Genomic DNA, 18219 nt, shown 5'->3' with positions numbered 1-18219 from the left:
TTATTTTTTACAGGAAACTACACTACATTATCCACTTCACGATATAATAAAAAGAGGGGGATTGCTATGTTATGAAGAAGTTCACTGCCTATGCCTACATTTATAGAAACATATCAAGATGACAAACATATGTTTTATACAGTAACTATAAAGTATAATAAAAGGATATTAACTCTTACTCTACTTTTGACAACTATTGACAACAATCTTAACTTTGATTCTCACATCAACAACACAATAAAAGCAGTTAACAAAAAGATTGGATCCCTTTATAGAATCAAACCCTTCCTTACACTTGAAGCTAGGACCACCTTAGCTAGATCTCACCTTATCTCTACCCTTCTATATGCTTCCCCTATTTACACTAATCTTTCTAAAAATAACCTTAACAAACTTGCTACATCTTACCTTAATATTGCTCGATTTGCTACAGGATCCCCATTTAGAACTCACCACTGTCTCAACCTAAAACAACTAGGTTGGCTTGAACTTCCTAACAAGCTTATTTATCAACAGCTCTTAATAGCTCACAAAATTCTATATCAGCCATCTAAAACACCAATACTCTCTAACCTCTTTACTCCTTACAATAACCTGAAACACCTACGTTCTTCAAACAAACTACTGGTTAATATTACCAAACCTAATAACTCTGCAGGTGACTGCCTTTTTTTTCCAACTTGATTGGAAAAATGTGGAACAAACCCCCATCCAATATCTCATCCATGTCCACTCTTCCACTATTTAAAAAACAACTGGAAATGCATCTTAATAAATACTGGCTTTGTTCTTGTACCAACCCTGATTGACCTTTCCTTCTTCCTTTCCACTACCATAATTTCTTCCTTCACTTTTTCCTGTATCCTGATTGTTCCCCCCTTTTGTATATATATGTAATCTCATATATACTGTACAACTAAAAAAAAAAAAAAAAAAAAAAAAGATTAATTATGTCACATTTGTTTGACAATTTATTATTCATGCTTTGTTTATCATATTTGTGTATTGCAAGTATTTACTTATTTGATTATGAATCTTATCTTGTAATTGCTATTTCTTCTTACATGTGTATTACATGTACTAACTCAATTTTGTATATAATCTACTAACTCAATTTTGTATATAATATTTTCATCTTTGTATTCATCCTTTTATCTTTTTATCCTTTTATGTTTTTGTTTAAACTTGTAATAACCATTGGAGCTTTTCTCCCCGGGCCTCCACTGAAAATGGACATACATCCAGCTGGACTAGCCCAGTCAACAAATGTAAAATAAAATAAAATAAAATAAAATAAAATAAAAATAAATAAATCTTATTAACTTGTATTGGATTCCTGCAATAGGAATTTAAACAGTTGACCAACATCTAAAACAAGTAATTCAAAACTCAAAAGGCAATATCATTCTAGCAGGAGACTTTAATTGTGTGTTGTCACCAAGTGATACTACCACAATAGGCAAAAGGTGAATACAGGCATCTCCAAAGGCATTTGTTAAAATTTACAGGATTGTTTCATCTTAGAGACTTAAATGAATTTTTAGAACCAAATTCATTATTTTTTACCCATTATTCCCTTAGACATGGAACACAATCCAGAATTGATAGATTTTGTCTTCAATGACCTGACTGATACACTAGACAAAGTCAAAACAGTATCCTGTCCACTTTCAGACCACAATGCAATTAACTTTGAGTTGTTTTTGAAATCTAATAATAATATTAACATCAGGAGACTACCAGCATATAACTTGTTGAAAAGAATTTAAGGACTTTGTATTAAAAATCCTTTCCTTTATAGAAATTAATAATATAGAAAGTACTTCAGAAACTCATTTATGGGATGCACTAAAAGCATATCTGTCTGGTAGAGTCACTAATTGGTTGTCAAATTAAAAATGGAACAAAAAATACATGAAATACAAAAAAAACTTGATAATCTAAAATTACAAAATTAGACAAAAATAATAATACAGATGAGATTAATAAGCTAAACAACAAATACCTGGAAATCTTTACCATAAAACGAAAATCAACCTTACAAGTTTAAAATGATTAACTTCCCTATTAACCCAAAATATATGTGCAACTTAGACACAAAAACAAAATTACTCAAAAAGTCCAATCATATAAGTGACGTCTACTCACATGCGAAGAAAAGAGTAACAGAAATAGAAGATATTCTAAAGGAATTCAGAGATTATTATAATAAAAATCAATCAAAATAATATATTAATAGATCCAGAAGAAATAATTAAAATATCTATTAAAAATATATAAAAATGAAACTATCCGATGACCAAATGAGATTAACCTTCAAACCGATCTCTATGTCTGAACTTCAAACTAAAATTTCTAAGCTGAAAATAATAAAGCACCAGGTCATGATGGGATTATATCTGAACTTTATAAGCTGTTACCTAAAGAAGCCCTAGACATACTACACATGTTTTCTTTTCTATAGTCAATGACCTAGCTAAAGTTCCTTCTTCCTGGAAATACACCCTATCCCTCCAATTTTAGAAACTGACAAAGATCCTACTGAATGCTCTTCATACAGGCCAATTTCACTTTTAAATATAGATTATAAATTATTCATGGCAATTCATGCTAATAGATTCAAAATATTCTACCCTCCATGAATGATGAAGATCAAACTGGTTTTATCTTAAACAGAAATACTTATGATAATATTAAATGAATAATCACAATAATTGACTATGCAAATAAAACAAAAGAGAACTTAACATTAATGAGTCTTGATATTAATAGTGCTTTTGACTCGGTAAACTGGAAATATCTCTTGCTGCTTTTAGAAGAATATAATTTCTCAAGTAACTTCACACATCTTATTAATTGTCTTTATGATGATTGTTTTGCATATGTTAAAAATTGTACTTTTACTTCTGATTCTGTACAAAATTTGAAAGGAACCAAACAAGGATGTCCTCTACCCCCTCTGCTTTTTACCCTAATTATGGAACCATTTGCTACTTTTCTCAGGTCTAATATAAATATAAAAGGTATTAACATAAGTGAGAATTTAAAGTCTAAAATTCAACTGTTTTCTGATGAAATCCTACTGACATTAAATGACAATAATAATTCTTTATCTGAAGTTTTTTTTTAGCAATGGATGTATTTCAAAACAAAATCTGGTATAACATTTAACAATGGCAAAACAAAATCTACCTATAAATACAGATAATAGAATCAAAAATAAGTTCATTAAATATATTGTCAAAGAAAAGAAAATGAATTATTTAGGAATAAGTATAACATATAACATTAAAGATATAATAAATTATAATTATACTAACAATATAAACAATATCAAGAATCTAATAGACAAATGGAATAACATTTTCTTCATGATGGACTTGAGGTTATCTATAATCAAAATGATTATCTAACCAAAAATCGTATGTATTATACAATCACTAACATCCCCACACACACACACACACCCACACACAAAAGTTGTATTAAAGAATTAGACACTTTAATTTTGAGATTTCTCTGGTATCCCAATAAATCAAGAATTGCTTTAAACCATCATATGAGAGACGGGGCAGCAGAAGGGATAGTGCTGCCAGATTTAGAATTATATTCATTATCATCAATTATAAAAACAGTATATCTTTGGATTAATACCACTTACATTGCCAGGTGGAAAGAGTTTTAGGAAATCTTCTTATAAACTATAAACATAATAGATATTCTAATAATTATCTCATACTAAATAACAGTCTACATTGGTTATTAAAGGATTACCTTATAGAAAAAAGTCACCAAACAAGTGACTCCTATTTCATTTCTACTATATTAAACAATTTTTAAAAAAATTATATATAGAAACCTGACATGCAAAGCATGGATCTTTGTTAGATTTCCTATGGCATATACCCAAAATAACATCTCCACCACAAAGTTATAAACAATGATAACATTTAAAGAGAAAAATCTGCTATATTGGTTTCAATTAATGAAAGATGGAAAGCTACATTCTGTTGTTTATGCTGAAAACAAATATCATTTAGATAAAGAAATGCAGCTACATGTACAGTCCTACAGACAACATGTAGAAGGGAAATTAAATGAATGCAATGAACAATGAGAGATCATATCCCAAAATTAATTTAATATCTAACATTCTTTACAACAAAACACACTGGGGCAGGGTCTCTTATCTAAATTATATAGAGCTGTGAGGACAGAAACAAAAAGTTGCAATGACAATTATTGCAAGTATTTTACCCAAATTGATAATAGACCTCTGAGTGAAGAAGATAAAAAATCGATTCTAATATCTTCTAAACATACAACTTCATATCTTAGATAGAGTCCCTTTACTTGGAAATTTCTGCATAGATCTTTCTTCAGACCACATAAAACTGAATTAATGTTCAAGCAGAAACAAGTCTGTTCGAAATGTAAACAAGAATTTAAAGTGGATTGGCAACACATGCTTTTTGGCTGTACTGTGTTAAAACCTTATTGGAATAACATTAATCTCTTTTTACAGGACTTTTGGGAGATACATTTGTTTTATCTAAATCACTAATCCTTTTTGACACTCCTATTCCTATATGTGTTAAAAACCGAAACGTCACATTCTGTGGTCTATACTATCTATAATGAGAAAGGTTATAACTCAGAACTGGAAGAACAAATCTACACCCTCCTTCAAAGAATTGAAGTCTGTCACCTGGAAATCATTACAATTAAATCAAGAACAACCAGGATTACCTCTTGCTACAATACATGGATCTGCTTCACAAGCTGTATTTCAGATTTAATATAATGTGTAATAACTTTAATGACTTGATGGTTAATGGACACTCCTGTAAGTAGTTTTTTTTTGTGTGTGTGAGGTTTAGTTGAATTTTTTTCATTTATTATGTTCACAAATCTCTGACTGTAAATATTGTTGTGATCATTTTACAAATTGAAAACTATGTGTAAAACCCATCATACAGGTAAGTAAATATCTGCCAAAAAAAGAGTACTTATACAGCTGTGCCAGATAGAGAGTTGTCTTATATCTTAATGTTTTTATATGGAAATACTGCCAAATGTCTGCTAATGAAAAAGCTAGGCTTAGTTACACCAAGCTTTTCTGGGTAGAGGACAATTAAAGTTAGAAAAAATTAAGCTTAAAGTCAAAAATTAAAAATATGGCCAAAACAGAAATAAAAGGTTTTAAAGAGTATGTCCTTCTGGGGGTGGGTGCTCTAACTGCATATGTGATTAGAGCAGGCTAGTGCTACATTCAGTGTTAGTGAGAAAGTTAGCCATTACAGTTCTTTTTTCATAGCCAGTCCAGCAAATTAGAATTTAAAACCCTACTTTGTAGTGCCATGATTCAGCAGGTATGCACCATAGGTATTCAGTGAATGGAAAGCACATTTTCTTTTTTTATACAGGATGGCCAGGAGGAATGTCTGGAAGACATGCCATGTAGCTTAACTAGCAGGGAACAATTCTTTGAGTTTTAAATATATTTTGTCCTTGGGTACACTTTTAAAGGGCTGTGGATTTGTAGTGCCTCCGTTGAGCAGCTATGTGCCACAGCTTTTCAGTGAATGGAAAGCAACTTTTCTTTTTTTGGGTGCAGGATGGCCAAGTGGAATGTCTGGAAGCCACACCATGCAGTTTAATTAGAGGGGCAATTCTTTGAGTTTTAAATGTATTTTGTCCCTGGGTTCACTTTTAACTGACTGTGGAACTCCAACTGGAATGTCTGGAAGTCATCCTGTGTAGTTTAACTAGTATAGAGCAGTTGTTTGAGTTTTAAATGTATTTTGCCCCTGGGTTCATTTTTAGAAGGTTGTGGATGTGTAGTGCTGCAGCTCAGCATGTATGCACCATAGCTATTCGGTGAACAGAAAGCACCTGCTCTTTTTTGGATACAGGATGGCCAGGTGGAATGTCTGGAAGCTGCACCATGTAGTTTCACTAGAAGAGAGCAATTTGTTGAGTTTTAAATGTATTTTTCCCCTGGGTTAACTTTTAAATGGCTGTGGATCTCCAACTGTCCGACTTGGCCTGTAGCTTACTTAGTCTTGATCCTGAACCAAAAGGAGAGGAAACAACCTGGGCTGGGAATGCAGTATTGGAAAAGGGGGTCAGTTATAGTATTACAGACAAAAAATGGAGTGTGTACCCAACATACAGTCCAAACACTGATGCCTCTCTTTAAATAATTATCAGCTCTTCCACAAGCTTGTGTACTTGCACCATGGCAGCATGTGTTCCATGTCAGTATCTGCAAGATGGGCCCTAACTCCATAGGTACAACAAGTAATGATCCTTCTAGGTGTCACCTAAGATGTAAGCCAGAGCCAGTAGCCTCCATTCTCTCCTGTCCATCTCTTTCAGCATCCAAGCAGCTAATCAAACCTGGATCTTTCAGGTCATAGTCAGGGGTTATCCCTCTAAATCACTTTGCTGGCCAGATTTTTACAGATTTTTGGAGAAAATACTCTACTGTGCTCAGGTCAGTGTGTGTCAAAACCCAATGAAGGGTAGGTACATTGTATGGTGCAATTACTAAGCTAGGGTACAGTGTCACAAAAGTTATAGACACTTGAGTAACCTTATTAATTCATATTGCTAAATAGGTGTTTTTTCTTGCACTAGCTTTCTAAATATTTTTTTCTTTACTGCTTTTGTTCCCTGGTCATGTTCAAAAAGCTATCCTAGGACCAATGGTCTCACCTGGTTAACAAACCAATCAGTCAATAAATAAATCAACCAATTGAATAAGTCTTTTATTGAACTAACGTAGATTTGCCAAAAAAATAAATAATTCAAAAACCTTTGAAGTTAGTTAGTAGTTTTTATTTCTTATTTTTTTAATGCTGGCAACAGCTGCTTGATTTAATATGAATCAGTTTAAATAGTCAGTGTGACATTATCTTTTACATTTACAGGAATTCTCTTTATGATTCAATGTCCTTTATAAGCCATTTCAGTGGAAGAATACTTTGTTTCCAAGTCATTAGTAGAAGCATATTGTCCCTAAGTAATTTTATGGGAGTGCTTACATCTAGACAGAGCTGTAGCACTCTGGTAAGCAGTTCTATCCCCTGTGATATTCTCCAAATGTTGCACTCCTCTTCAATTTTAAGTTCAGGAAAACTGCTCCATTGGCACAGGGGAATAAAGTACTGAATAAATATGACCCAAGTTTGTTCTGCTGCATGGATGACTAACAGCACAGCAGGGAGGGAATGTAGAAGTGGTCATCCCAGTAGAGAGGGCAGCTGTATAGTTGATCCCCATGATGTCCTTGGTTGAAAACTGCAGATTGTGTAAAGGAAGGTGCAGACTAAGGGGGATTAGGGTGGGAAATTAGCTTAGCTTCTGTAGAGGTGAGGTGAGATATCACATGTTCCTATTGCACACATGTCCCTCCCCTCATAATATAACCAAGTAATTTGATGGGAGAAAGGCATAGATAGGTTAGGCTTAAAACAGAAGAAAAATGGCAGATGTTAGAGAGCTCTTCTTCAAGGATACCTTTAAGTTCCATGTTGTCACTGGTTTTAATTCAGTATATGTCTGGGAGGGTGGAAAAATGGTCAGTAATGGATGTGGGGCACTGGTGATGGCTGACAATGTGAAGCAGGAGAGAATAGTATGCTGAAAAAAATGAAAAGAAGTCTTTAAGATGAGAAGCAAAAGTCATCTCAAAAACCTCATGTCTGATTTTTTGCTTTTTTTGTAATAATTTGGAGCTTTTCTCCTTGGGCCATCAGTCAAAATGGGCTTCTACCCAGGCACACTTTCCCAGTAATCAAATGTCAACAAATAAATAAATAAATTCAGTTATTTTTCCAAAATGACACTTCTTCCATTTCTGTATGAAGCTCATTTTCATCTACAATTACCATGTCAATACTATCCTCTTATACTCAATACTATCCTCTTATACTGTCACATTTTGTTTTCACTTTGCCTTATAGTATACAGTTTCCATCTAAACTACTCTTTGCATTTGCATAGTATTTTAGTCCACAGTTTACAAAAACAACCATTTGCAGCTGTTTCTAAATGCAATCAGATTTTGGTAATAAATGACAACATCAGTGTGGTATATTGAAGATTTACCCATGGTTGGTGTAGTTTAATCACAAGGGCGAAGCCCACATGATTAAATAAAGCCAACCGTGGGTAAATCTTCAATATACCACACCATGGAGTTGGTTATTGCTATTATACAATGACATTATTTTAAAAAAAAAAAGACTTACTTTTCTTAAATAATGCCTTTGTGGTGCCGTTTCACATATTTCCAGTATCCTGGGTCTTTTTCTGATGTACTGTGCATGCGTATGGGACTTGTGTTCCCACACATATGTAGTACAGGTTCTACCTTAGATAAACGAAACACCACATAACCGACAAGACACGACAACACCGAAAACTTACATCACCGACAACGTAAATAACCGACTCTGAAAATGCCGACATTGCTATGCTAATAGCGCCTCTCACTCCTACCACATTACCTGGAACGTGGTAGGAGTGAGAGGCGCTATTAGCATACCAATGTCGGCATTTTCAGAGTCGGTTATTTACTTTTTCGGTGATGTAAGTTCGTGTTCGTGTCGATAACTGCTTGTCGGTTATGTGGTGCTTCGTTTATCTAAGGTAGAACCGTAGTACATCAGTGCTGCGCAAAGGTAGCAATGGAGAAAAGAAGATCTCCATTGTCTTTTTTTGTTCTTGTTTGCTTTTTTTGTATTTATCGAAAAGAAAAAAAGAAACCAGGAGAGTTTTAGCATTCGGGACAGCCAGTACAGACAAAATAAAAGGATAATCAGAAGTTTCTTTAGTTTTGTACAATGTACCTGATTATCCCCTTATTTTTGTCTGCTCTGTCTCTCTCGTTTGTTTGAGGTCTTCGATTTTTTTAAACTGATTTAAAAAAGAAAGAAAAGTAAAAAAAAAATATGAGATATACTAATGGAAAAAAGTCCGGGTGACCAGACCTTTCTCTGTTGGTATATTGTCGGATTTACAGTGGGCATGCTGTTGGCCTGATCAATCAGCATATTCATTTTTAAATATCAATGGCCAGTTATTGTATAATTTGTTTTATGTAACATCTGCTCTACAGCTGCTGTAGGTGGACTTTTTTCTGTTAAATGAATTTTGAACAGTTCAACTCTTGATTTGAAAATTAGGCCCATAATATTTATTAACATTTGTATATTCTTATCTTTGAAACGATTACAAAGGATTATTTCTGTGCTGATTTCCTTGTCACTGGGCTGTATGCCACTTTTAGAGCAGCAATATCCTTACTTATTATTATGAACTGAGAATAGTAGGAAAAAAGGGTTAACAAATGTAAACCACACATTTTCACATCACAAAGGCTGACTTTATGTTGCAGGAGTAGCTATGGCACTTCCCCAACAAATGCCCTTTACAGCATTTTTTATAAGACAGGATGTGCACACTACCTTATGCAGAAGTGTTAGCAGCCACATACATTCAAGTTTTAGTAAATGTTGTAATGCAGCCTGTACCTTTCACTGAATGCAGCTAAGCAAAGAATAATAGTACTGCAGAAAATCTACATGTTAATAGAAGACATGGGGTGTGTCCAGTGGTCAATACAATCAGCAAGGAAATGACACTTGCATGTAGGTGGAATTGAACTGAAATGAACAGAAGGAGTCGAACACCTGGAAATGAGGTTAAAAAAGGTCAGTAAATTATTTCTCTGGCCACACAGCAAGCAGAGAAATATGATTAAATGCTAATTCACTATGGAAAGGAATACATTAGCCCAGTCAGAAAGGTTGCACAGAGGAATTACAATAAGGTCCTTCATCATGAGAGAACAGGAGTACCAGATGGAATGCCTCCTGTGCTAATAAAACTGTCACAGTAATTAGAATGGGTGAGAATTTTCTGCAAAAACATTGTGATGATGCCAGCTCAGAATACCATGCTGCAAAGTAACATGTTCATTTGAATGTTACTGTCTAGCAATTGCTACACCCTAAAAAGATATTTAGACTATGCAGCATTATAGTTTACAACAATAATATTCAGTCTTTTGGAAAAATGGACATATTGCACAGATTAATGTCTAGGAATTGTGCAACCTTTGCATATACTGTGTACATTAAATTCTCAATGCAAAGGATAACATTTAATCATCTGATGCATATTATAATTCCTTTCAGAATACAAAGGTTATAGAAGTTGCTCAGTAAGAATGAAGAAATGTGTCATAACATAGTTTTAACCAAAGTTAGCTTTAGCAGGTTATAAATGTTACTCCATAGCATCCAACCATGCCGGATTTCCAGTAATGTCCTTTGTTCTGCATCAATTTTGCTCTTGCTCTCATAAACTCTGTGATTTTGTTTCAGGCAATTTATTACAGTTAGAATTGTTTTACTCCAGAGAACTGTATGCAAGTGGAAATCATGTTACTATGCTTGTATTTTTTCTCTAATGTGAATGGTACCAGTAAATATCATGCACCTATATTAGTGGGTCTTCGGCCATCATTATTCTGGACTTTGTCCATGATTTATGAGAGAATAGATTGAGAGCTTCATATAGTCATATTTCTCCACAGACTATGTCAAGTTATAGACAATACCACTACCATGATAAGCAGTTATTTGTGTATTCACTGGCTATTTTTGATGCTTCATTAATGGCCCTCATAAGTAACTTTCCCCACAACCAACAGCATCAGTATAAAATGATATGCAGAGAGATACAAGATCAGTTAGAAACATTCTTGTAATTGTACATGTTGCAAAGTAATCAGTTATGTATGGAAAATAGTTCCTAATAATTTCTTAAGCTCTATAATGTCTAATAATGAATTTTCAGGGTTCAATCTTAGTTATGCAAACCTAAGTGCAGAATGTACTCTCAGAAGCAATAGTCTGGATAAAGATGAAATACTGTTGTTCTGTTTGTTGCAGAGGAAAATATATGCATATGTAAAAAATTAACAAGAAAAAAGGTGCTATACTGAACTCAGTGGGCATCCACAGTTAAGAAAATGATTTACTTTTATCCTTACTGCTACGATACAAACATTACTGTTTCTATTTTATTATTTCCCAACATCCATCTCACATTTAGCATCATCTTCAAGGGCGTTTCTTCTTCTTATCGTCCTTCTTTGCAGTATATCCATTCATGCTCACACCTCTTCCCAACAGTATCTATTTTTTTTACATTTCAACTTTTAATTCGCCAAATAAAGTCTCATTGCTTCCTATTTAAACTATATCATCATACTCTGTCATTTCAAACCCTCTATTTCTTACATTCCAAAAACATAAAACAAATTACCAGGACACCTAATTCTCTTCCTTCATAGGAAATACTTCCTTCCTACTTACCTTCAATCAGTTTTCAGACTCTGCCACCAATAAATATCCTACTGCCCTACAATGTCTCACTGCAGATACCTTTACTTAATCACTTTACTTCTTAGCTCATCCTCTATTCTTCACCTACTACTCAGCCATCTCCCATCTTAGCATAACTCAGTAATAGCTCTCAATGTCTCTCCATCCCTGTCACAACCACCTATCCATACATCCTCCCTAAACTCTCTGTACATTGGATCAAATTTATTTATTGACACCCAACAACTTTACCCCCAAATATAGACTAATTTACTCCATTTCAACTCAAATCCAAATAAAATTATGTGGAAAAATGCTCCCAAAAGACAAGAGTCAATAATACCCCAAAGTACTAAAATCCTTCTTCAAGTAGACATTCACCATAATCCTGGCCCCACCTATCACAGCCAGAATCAAGACAGCTCTCTTCCACATATTACTCTAACCCCACAACACCAGTATTCTAACTTTTGCCACTATAAATATTAGAAAAATGAGAAATAAAACTACTAGACAGTATGCCTGGATTACCCAGCACAAGCTTAATATTCTTGCTGTAATGGAAACCTGGCTTAAACCCTGCATAGACAATTCCAAAATTATAACCCCTGCCTATAATATCATCCACAATGACCATATAAAGAGGAAAGATGGTGGTATGGTTAAATATTTCTTGATAACCACCACATTTCCCTCTCCAACAAACCAACACCAAAATATAGTTTAGCAGAGCTCTTTATTTTTTCCAGAAAATAAGTAAATAAAAATAAATACGCATTGTGGTTCTCAGCATCCCTCCTGGCAACAATACAGCTAAACAGGAAGATATCCTAAACTGGATATCCATGATAATTCCACAAAAAAAAAAAACTATGAGGTGATGTGAATATCAATTGACTGGACATAAGCTCAAACAACCCTAAATCTAGCATGAAGTAAAAACTGCAAGAAAAACCCAGCCAAGCTATAGTTTTCACTATGTGATACCTTAAACCTCATGTAATTGCAACCCATGGGATATAAGCAAATGACCCTTTAAGGATATCAAGTGTTTTAGCTACATGGCTTCACCCCTGGGATCTCTTCTTTGTCCCTGCTAGATAGAGGCACAGTAAACTAATCTTAAAAGGGTACCTTCTGTGACCTACTTTACAGAGGCACAGTAGGCTAATCTAATAGGGAGGCGGAAGCCAAATACACTCTGGCTAGGCTTATAAATGCCCTAGGGCAGATAGCCTAGTATCTACCTATGAACCTATGAACCTAAGAATGCCCAAAACTTTTTTTTACTTCTTAAGTTTTTGTGGTTACATTCTGGCTAGCTGTAAACATGCATGTTTCAGCATATTTATTGACTTCATCAGCACAGCATATGTAGAAATGTTTAGCTATACTTCAGAAACACAGGGTCTTTAAACCTAGCTGATTTCCATAAAGATTATGGTGACTGCAAAATATCCCAAATTACTTCCAAACCAAAGGGTAAAAAGCATCAGCTTATACAATTTCACACAAATAACTGACAGCTCTACACATTATAGCAAGACATCAAATTCCTTATTAGATTGGATCCTAGTATCAGACTCTAGCAAATTCACCACCACAGGTAAAATTTCAGAGTCTATCAGGGAGAGCAACCAGACATGTTGCACACCCACATAAACAGCTTGTTTATAAAACAACAAACAACTTGTCAAGTTTAACCCAGAAATATTCATTACTACCTTATGATCTATTAAAAGGAACATACTAAAAATCATCCACTTATATGATACTGTAAATGAATTCAGTATAACGTTCCTAAATATCCTAAACAGCCTTGCAACAAAGAGAAGGAAGAGACTAAAAACAACGCAATATTGCAATCCAAAAAGATTAGAATGATTTGCAGGCTAGAGAAGAAATGTGGAAAGAATGGGAAAAATACAAAACACCGCAATATCTTGTAAACTTCAGAATGCTGTGAAACTGTAATAAACAGCAAATAAATGAAGACAAAAAGTGCACTTTAATAACATTTAGAACAATAATAAACATAACCCTCAGCAATTCTTGTTAGTCATTAAAAAAAATTGCATTCTGGGCAAAACTTCAACCCTATCCCCTCTCCCAATAACTTCCCACTCAAAACTACAATATAATTCAACTTTTATTTCATGGATAGTACGGCATCTCAAACCAAGGATTGTTTATCATCTAATCCCAACCCTGCATTACAGTCAGACCATATCCTCTTTCATCTTCAAACCTCAGCTAACATCATATATAAAACTACTGTTAAATAAACTCAAACCATGGTCTACATCAGCTGATGACCCTCCAAGTGAGTACCTTAAAATAGCATTGCCTAGCCTGTCTCAATCCTTATAAATAGGAGAATCCAGGAACCCCATATTCAGTCTCTATGGAAAAGATCACACATTATCCATCTGCATCAAAGGAGGAGATTCAACAGATGTCACTTACTTTAGACCAGGGGCGGCTCGTGGTATCGGACTGCCGGACTGCAGCCCTCCCACCTTAAAAAAAGAAAAGATAAATCTGTAAAACTAAAAAACAAACAGAAAAAAAAATCTAGACTGCAGTCCGGATAGAGAAACACAGGTTCCCAGCAGTCATTGCTGCAAATGCACCCAGGAATCAGCGCGGGGATGACCGCACAGAAGAGGAGGTCCGGACTGCTTTGGCTGCAGGCAGATCCAATCAGGACTGAGAGAGGTGAGCTGCTCTTGCGGAACTTTTGTTGCGCGGGCTCGTTCAGGAGGTAGGTATAGCAGGTTTTGGTCGCTGGCTGGATTGCTCCATGTCACGGGTGGATTTTGCTGCTTCGTCGCAGGATTGTTCGGGTGGTATCAGGTAAGTGAGTTGCTTCCTGGCTGGAGGTTAGGTCATTTTGCTGCTGGTGTGTGTGTGTGTGTGTGTGTGTGTGTGTGTGTGTGTGTGTGTGTGTGTGTGTGTGTGTGTGTGTGTAATGCCCCAGTTACTATATACTGATGGCTAGAGAGAGCACATGGTGGTGGATAGAGACTCAGGCTTGAACCCTGTACCTTGGTAAGGACCTGAATTCCCTATCCACCACCATTTCTAAAAAAAACTTGCAGAGTTTTGCCTCATATTTGTTCTGTTCCTCATAAAATCTGTGGTTTCTGTATCTACATTTTTCCTTGTAAAGTCTGTAGTGTAGTGGTGCACTGGTAGTATTGTTGCCTAACAGCTACAGGTTCTCTGGTTTGGTTCTTGGCTGTGGTGCCTTCTGTATGGTGTCTGCATGTTCTCTTTACTTGCAAAGATGTGATTGGCATTTCTCTCTACTCTGCTGAAAATTGTCTTTTGTTCCAAGTCAGACTAGTTTCCTGGTTAAAAGTTTAAAAAATAGGCATTTTGAATTTCAGACTTCATATTCTTCAGAAAGTACATGGTAACACAAAATTGTTTTAGCAGTTGTCTAAGTTTATAACATGGATATTTGAAATGTGTCCCTATGTTTGGGACTGTATTTCCCCATTATTGGCTTTGTCCAGGTATTTGTGCTAAGTTTGAAAGTTATCTATGGTGACAACTGTATTCATTGAATGTTTGGGGGCTGTATTCCCTCCCCATTACTGGCTTTGTCCACATGCTTTTTGCTAAGAGGTTGAGAGCTATAGTGAGAACTGAATTCACTGAATGTTTGGGGGCTGCATTCCCCCCATTATTGGCTTTGTTCAGGTGTTTTGTGCCAAGAGGTTGACAGCTATGCTGAGAACTGAATTCACTAAATGGTAGCCATTTAAGTTTATCTTCCTCTCTTTTACAAAACAGCTGATTTAGCATAGTGGTATGTTTCTCTGACTGTTTTGCACAGGGTCCCCTGGGTTAAAGACGTGGCAGTGAAATGTATGGTGGTAACACAGCATTTTATTCTAGAAACTTTCCAACATTATACAAGCAATGTTTAAAATGTGTCCCTGGTTGCCCCCCCCCCCCAAATAAATGTTGGCTTTTTCCAGATTTCTTGTGCTGCAAAGTTCAGAGATACAACTGCGTGTCGAGTAGATTTTACAAGGAGCTGAGAGCTGCAGGGGAACAAAACTTTAGTGCTGCTTATTCTGAGTCTGCTTGCTTTAATAGCACAACGGGTAGTGTACTTGCTTTTGATGCAGAAGGCTGTAGGTTCTACTCCCACAGTAGATAGATGCATTGCTGATACTGTACTGTGTTGTAAAGTGGGTGGATGCTGCAGTCTTTTTGGCAAAAATACCTAGAGTAGTAACTATGAACCTGTTATCTGTTTGCCATAGAGTCCCTATTGCGATATTACTAGCTTATTTTTATTTTTTTTTAATGCATGCAACATGGGCAATTTATTCCTCAAGGGCAACAGGTACTTTATTTGTAGATGAATAAAGAGTGACATATAAAGTTGTTTGCTAGCAGCAACCTCTTCATTGTTACAGATTTCTTTAATGTGGAATTATTTAGATGACTTTTACTACTTCAGAGATTGTGCATATTTACTGATACTGGTGGACTGCAGAAGGTTGAGTATACTTTTATGATGGAAATGTTCTGAATTGGGTAGTTTTGTCATTGGTGCATGCATTTTGTTTCATTGTTTACTGGAAAAATGTTCAAAACAATAAATTTAAAATGCCGTCTAACAACTGTACTGTATTGTACAAGGAATATAATTTAGTAGAATCAGGAAGGTGTATCAAAGAGCACATGTATGCTTCATGTGCAAGGGGCCTATGATTTGAAAACAGCCCAAAGTTAATCTTTATCTGCCACTGGCAAAATGTATTTTCTTTAAATGTGGGTTTCAATGCTGTTTCATTGAATGTGCATTTCAAGGGCAGAGAAGTTTTTAATGCTAAGCCTGTTTTCGTTGTGAGACTACATTGCTTTGTTTAGCAGATATCTTAGTGTTTGTGCTGTAAAATGCAAAATAAAACTTAAAAATGAAATCCAGATCATCATAGAAGTAAAGCAGTATGCACATTAGTGTTTATGGTAAATGGAGTGATATAGCCAAGTAATGGATCATTGGAATGGCTGCAGAGGGGAGGGCTCCATTCGACCATGATTTTGTGAGGGGGAAGGGTGGCAAACTCAAAGACAACCCCAGCTGAACTATACCTCCCAACTGTCCAGATTTTCACAGAATGAATAGGTTTTTGCTTCTTATTTTTGGTTTGTTCCTCATAATATTTGTGGTTTTCTGGAAAATCATTTAGGAATTAAGTCACTAATGACACTGAGTTTCAGACTTCATAACCTTCAGAAAAATGCATGCTGAAGTAAGACCTGTTCTATCAACTGTCTCAGTTTATACAAGAGCAATTTTTAGTACTGTTTATGTTCCCCAATATATTTGGCCTTGTCCAGATTTATTGCATTAACAGGTTGAGAGGTACATACAAATAAATTGCTTTATAGAATTAGGCATAGCCAAACCTCTCAACTGTCCCCGAATTTGGCTCAAAATGTTGCTATTCCCCTAATAATCCCTCCGCAAAATAGCAATTTTGGAAGAAAACATGGAGGGTTTACAATTTAGAAATAACTGTAATAATCAGAGTTATAGATTACTTTTATTTCAGAAATGCATGTAGATTCTTTTATTTTGTCAGCTGCTCAAATTAGCAGTACTATTATTAAAAAATGTCCTTTCTTTGACAGGTTCCCAGCTGTATTGTGTGGCTATTTTATATTTTTGCATCACATTTTTGGTCCATTTTTCATAAAATTGTGTTTTTGGCAAATTAGTAGTAAATCATTAAAAACTGAAGTTAGAAAATAATGACAGACATTTGAGTTTCAGATTTCATATCCTTCAGAAAACTCATACTAATACAAGACCTACTATTCTGTTATCTTTCTATGTTTATAAGAGCAATATTTAAAAATTGTCCTTATTTTTGGGCCTTTGTCCCACTTCTATGTATGGCTTTGCTCTGATGGTGAGGTATGACAAATGTGTCGGGGCCATCAGACAGCCAGAGACATTTCAAATTGTGACATACTTGTTGCACCCTACTCCCCCATGTAGTGACTCTGGATGTGTCTAAGCAAGGCAAGGAGCAGTTGTGCAGGGTATCCCCCCATGCAGTGTAAATGTGCAGGGTATCCCCCATCCAAGGTAGACACAAGTACTACAGTGGCTTTTCATCTGTTCTTGATTTTGCTGAATGTTCTGGTTTCTGTCATAGTTTTGTACAGTTGATTTATGCTTATTACTCAAAGTGCCTGTTGCTCTGTGTTTTAAGTAGCAATGCTTTAATGACCATCAGGTAAGCTTGTCTAAGATCATAACATGCAAGTAAGCTTTAATAAGTATACTGTTAAAGAATTGCCAACATTGAAGCCTTTCTGTTGTTGCCATGCAGAGAATACTTAACTAGATAATGTATAAGCATTGGGTATTGAAATGCATATGACAGTATTTGTAATAAAGGACAGGATTATATTATTTTAAGAAGCTCATTACACTTGTTGGAGACTTCCAGTGATCTCTGAGGGCTTTACCCGTAAACTAAACAGAATGCCATTCATGTGTGGTCCATAACCTGTACAGTAATCCTTTAAGCAATGTATCTTGAGCTTGTTTGCTTTTCATTTTTTACTTTGATCATATTTTCCCCATGAAACAAGTAGATAGTTGTCAGGCAGCAGGTCTTTTTTGGATAAACATTTTTACAAGTGGGGGTATCACAGAGATTGCTACTTTCAGCATGTTACTTGGTACTTTAATAAAGCTGAATATAAATTATAATGCAGTGCAAGGAGAAGCGGTTTGAGCTGAGTGCTGCATGTTTTTCTTATACTTGATTTTGAC

Source organism: Protopterus annectens, chromosome 10.part0 (assembly GCF_019279795.1).
Source record: "Protopterus annectens isolate FY-2018-M chromosome 10.part0, PAN1.0, whole genome shotgun sequence".
NCBI classification, from domain to species: domain Eukaryota; kingdom Metazoa; phylum Chordata; order Ceratodontiformes; family Protopteridae; genus Protopterus; species Protopterus annectens.
Note: the sequence above shows the minus strand (reverse complement) of the source record.